The sequence below is a fragment of the Mandrillus leucophaeus genome, unplaced genomic scaffold, assembly GCF_000951045.1.
Source record: "Mandrillus leucophaeus isolate KB7577 unplaced genomic scaffold, Mleu.le_1.0 Scaffold4, whole genome shotgun sequence".
Taxonomy (NCBI): domain Eukaryota; kingdom Metazoa; phylum Chordata; class Mammalia; order Primates; family Cercopithecidae; genus Mandrillus; species Mandrillus leucophaeus.
The window spans coordinates 10938656-10943988 of NW_012104253.1; positions in this window are offsets into that span (position 1 = coordinate 10938656).

Below are 5333 nucleotides of genomic sequence, written 5' to 3' on the forward strand. Positions count from 1 at the left end.
GTCACTGTCACAACTTCCAATTTAGTGGAACCCTTACTGTGTTCATTAGTGGAAGTTTTACCCTCTATAAGCCAGGGTCTCTGACTCTTCTAAGTCTAAGTTTGCAGGAACAAGAAGCACAGATTCTGCAGGTTTCTTGCTGGCAGTCAGAGAGACGAGCCAATCCTACTGCCACTCCTTTGTTCCTAGGCTTGTATATTCCATCAGAGACACATCTATTGACTCACACTACGTCCAGGAGAGCAGTGCTCCAACCCCACCAGCTGTTGCATCTAAGCTGATGTCACAGCTGAGCCTTCAGTGGAACATCTCATCACTACAGGAAGCCCTGGGATAGCCAAAGAGGCGCTGGGTCATCCTGTCCGGCTGCCTATAGGAGTCTCCTTGGCAACAGATGCTCTCTGGAGAGACAAACACGAGGCAGAAAGCCCCATACCCTTTGTGCCCACTCCCATGAATTCATCATTTACTGTTTACTTGACCTCCATGCCCCTGGCTTTTCATTTTTGTTCTTTCCATGTCCCAAAATGATTAGCCCAGCCATTTACTCCCGCACAGGAGACCGTGTGTGTCTGTACTTCGGGCCACCTCTCCTACCCTTGAATGGGAGGTAACACAGCAGTCATCTATTCCCAACTAGCACCAATACACCACGTCGAGCTGTGTGTAAACGAGGCCCTGGTGCTTTCCTCCTCCATCAGACTATCACATGGAACTCCCATTTGGGGCTAAACATGTAAGTTGAGGAAGAGCTTCAACAGAGGTGGGTGACATGAGAATCTGGACCAGCTGTTTAGGCAATTTACCTGTTCCTTCTAGACCTGCTCAAGTCTGGCCCTGTACATACCACTTCTATCACATGCTGGGTTGCCAATGTTCATAGCCGACTTATTGCCTCGGAAATCCAGCCTCCCCTTTAATCATAGGCTCTGGGCTCTGAACAATCTTAGATAATTTCCATTGCAGTAGATGTCATCTTTCTGTTCTTACACTCTAGAGTTTAAAAGTATATATTTATACAAGTCAAGCAATACCCCTGTTAGCTCCCCATTTGTCTCCCCCCCATTACATCATGATCTGTCAGCCATTAACATAGATTTCTATGGCTCCAGGCACCCTGTTTGCCACTCTGGCCTTCCTTTCCATTATGTAGTTATGCCCACTTTGTCTGGCATGACATTATGCCACCTGGCCTTTGCCATTACATTGATTGCTGTTGATCCAAGAGAGTCCATTTCCCCACCATCTCCCATCATCGAACCCAGCCTTCAGAAGACAGCCACCACTGAATTTCTCAAAGGCGCTGATGGGCTCATTAGGACTTCTTTTTTCTGTTTCAATGAAGGGAAGATTCTCTGGGCCATCCCAGGGAACATAGGCCAGTGGTGGATTCTCAGGTCTTATGATTCTAATATTCACACCTCTGAGCCTTCTGGTCCTTTTCTTCTTATTGTGCCGAAAAGAAGTTCTGGCATCTCACGTATTTACCGCCGGCTGTTGTCATTAAAGCAAGTACTATCTTGCAAGGTTCCTGCTTCAATGAGGTCATTGTCATCCCCAGGCCAAGAAGAGCTGTTTTCTTCTAAAAAGCGGAAGAGTTGCTTCTACCTGACAGAGGATTCAAGGAGATCAGGGTCCAGAGTTTCAGGTTTGTTTACCCAAAAGTCTCCATTCCAGGTCACCAGCTCCAATCCTTTCCTTCTTAGAGCTCTGACTTGGACATAAGACGTCTACATGGCTGCATATCTAGTCTCCTTTTCAGTTCTGTCACCTTATAATCAGCCCTCAAGCTTAATTTTCAGTGCAGTCTGTCTTGCAGATGTCAGGAGTGTCCTTAAAGTTTTCATTTCAAAGCATGCCTTACAGTGGTAGATACCTTTCCTGAGTCTATCATTTTCTCTTTGCAGTACCTCCGCTACCATCAGAAAAAGCCACTTAACCCCAAATGCAATGGCCATTTGATCTCATAAAGCCTTATTTTCCACCTGCATCTCATTCCAATTAGCAGCAGGTGCAGCTTTAGAAATTGTAATATCACTGTATGCCAGCTATGGCCCAGCAGTGGGGCCCCTATTATAGATGGAAGAGAACTTCAACTCCAACATCCCATCCTGAAGGTCTACTTTTTAGGACCATTTGTGGTAGCAATTATCCCTGTTCCTTAGGAAACAGAGTATTAAGCAATCATGCTGCCTGCTAATACTTTATTGAGGGATACAATCCTAGGGCAACAGACACAAGAGAAAAAGGAAATGAAGCAGGGAGGACGGAAGCTAATAGAAAGTTGTGCATTTTTGTGAGACAGGGTCTCATGATGTTGTCCAGGCTGTTCTTGAATTCCTGGGCTCAAGGGCTCCTCCTGCCTCAGCCTCCCAAGTAGCTAGGACTATAGAAGTGTGCCACCAAGTTGTAGATTATTGAGCTGGTCACATCCTTAGAAGCAAACACAGCCAGTTGCTCAATTGCACCTACTGGACATTCCCTGACGAGCCAAATGGAACCACTGCACTCCATATGTTGGGTCCCTTCCATCTGTTGTCCTTCTCTGGTCAAAATGTGCCCCAAGCTTTAACTCCCCTGTATTTCTGAGTAGATGTATCTGGCCCCTGTAGGCAGACCTCATGTGGCCATGGTGTGGGTTACCAACTGAATGAAAAGGGTGAGAGGATCCATGTCCTCCCTAGGCCACTCATGGCGTGAGAGGCCTGTGACAGAGCCTGGTCTTCACTCTAAGGGAGCTGACAGGAAGGTCAGCAAGATGTGGGGCCAGGTTGCAGGGAGTCGAAGGCCCATAGGATGTGACCAACTCAGCATTCCGCTGGAGGCTATATGATCAAACAGCAAACTGTTTATCATGAATGCAGGATGTGGGCAAACTCACACTGCCCTGCCACCAGAAGGATTGCTGAGGGTCCCTGGCGCAGGGCTCTTTGAAGTTATCTACTGGAAAATCTAGCGCCTATTACTCAAAGGATGCAGTCTCACAAGCCTGGTGTGAACCAGCCAGCCAACTGACAATTACTGGACAATCACACCCCCTCCCCTTTGCTATCTCTTTGGCCTAATAAATACAGATGGCTGCGTAAAGCTCAGGGCCCTTTTCCACTCGAGGTAAGGTGCCCCCGAGCCCTTCTTCCAAATATACTCCTTTGTCTCTTGCCTTTTATTCCCACATTTGCCCCCGCTTTGTTCAGTCCCCCTAGGTCCGTGCAGGCTACAAATGGCACCCCGAACAGCAACAGAATTGGGTGATCTACACCAGGTGACCCTCAAGAGGTGCATAGATTAGGTCCACTACAGCAATATGGAAGACCAGATTGGACAATGCAGGTTTTCCAATGCACAAAACTTACCTAAGTTCTCCCAAAGTCCTGAGCCTCTAGTTGGGGTTAGTATTTCTGACTCCCCGGTGAGCCACTGTGTGATTCTGGCTCAGGCACAAAGGTCTCTGAACTGTTCACACAGGACAATTACACTTACATCACAGAGTTGTGAGACCTGAATTAATATGTGGTGTAAATAACATTTGCAAGTGGCAAAAAACTCCGGATATAAACATCAGGGGCTGTTGTCAAATATAAAGATTGTGCTGAGCAAAATACCACGACTTGTTTCAGCTGGACAGGCATTAAAATATCCAGTGTTATTTTGACCTCAGCTGACCAATAGCGGCTTCATTTCTCCAGACTGTTGATGAGTCACCTAGAAAGTCCCTACCCCATCATCTTCTTCCCATCCTCCCTCCATCCTATCCCACCCCCAGTGAGATATCCTCTTGTTCTCTTTTCTACCCAGCATCAAGTGTTCTGTCTGGTCCCTAGCAGGTGCCCATGGAGGCTACATATGGAATGAAGGATTGAACAAATGTCTCCATTTCTTTTCTTTTCTTTTTTTCTTTTTTTTTTTTTTGTTAAGGAGTCTCGCTCTTTGGCCCAGGCTGCAGTGCAGTGGCACGATCTCGGTTCACTGTAAGCTCTGCCTCCCGGGTTCATGCCATTCTCCTGCCGCAGTCTCCCGAGCAGCTGGGACTACAGGTGCCTGCCACCGCGCCCGGCTAATTTTTTTGTATTTTTCGTAGAGACTAGGTTTCACCGTGTTAGCCAGGAGGGTCTGGATCTCCTGACCTCGTGATCCACCCGCCTCGGCCTCCCAAAGTACTGAGATTACAGGCGTGAGCCACCGCACCCAGCCCCACAAATGTTTCCATTTCTTTGCACAAAGGGTTACCAATGCTTGAGACGTTCCCCTGCTCCCAGCAAGGCACCCTCTCCTAGGAGCCTTTACTCAACCCGCCCTCCATTCCTCAGTCTTTCCCTTTCTCAGGGCAGCTGAGAGTGACATGCCAGTGCACAGTGCAGTTGTTGGTTTTATCCATCTCCCTGACAGGCCCCTGAATTCTTGCGGGGAAAGGAACAAGGCCTCATTCGCATTAGTCCCTGCATCTTGCTGGTTGAGGTGCAATCTGCAGCATTTATGTGGCAAAGAGCCTTGGGGCAGCGCTCTGGCATGAAGGAGGCCGCTAAGACATCGTTCTGAAAGCTGGCTCGCAAGGCGGTTTATACTCTGCAAACCAGCAGTTTATAGTGTGTGTTTATAGCGAGTGACTCAAGGGTGTCCAAATACTGGGAAAAGGTGCGCTCAGTAAATGTTTCTTCCATGCATGCGCCGCGGTATCTGACCCTCAGCTCTGTGTCTTAAGCCCCTGGTTCTCTCATCCAACCTAAAAATAGGATCGTCCAGGCCTTGAGGTCCTTCTGGAAGGCGCCCCCCATCAGTCACAGCGCTTACAAAGTGCTTCCACCACAAGAGCAGAGCGGCCGCGCCATGCCTGGGATGCTGCTAGGCACAGCTTGTGTGAAAGAGATGTAAGCAGGCTACTTCCCGAAGAACCGAAGAAACTGACTTGTTGATAATCTTGCCTCAAACAGAGGAGTTGGCAGACGGGTCAGGAAAAGCAGTGGTAGAAATGTTCTCCCCAGGGCCGCCACAGCTCCTTCCTTCCCAGCCTAGAGTTTCTGCTGCTGGGACTACAAAGGAGAGGACAAGGCCCTTGGCCGGGAGAGGGGCGGCCTGCACCTTTCAGCCCTGGGGCCCGGGAGAGCCTGCGGGGAGTGCGGCGGGGAGAGTCCTCAAGGAAGGAGCGCAAAAAGGGATCTCAAGTCAGTCCTCGCCACCTTTCCGCAGCCTCGGGAGAGGCTTGGGGGAAGCGCAGGCAAAGGCCAAAACCTCCTGGAACTGGGAATCCTCGGCCTCCAGGGTGAATAAATAATTAAGCGCCCAATACACAATAGCCTCGCTAGATGGAGACGAGGAATCACTGCAGCGGCGCTGGC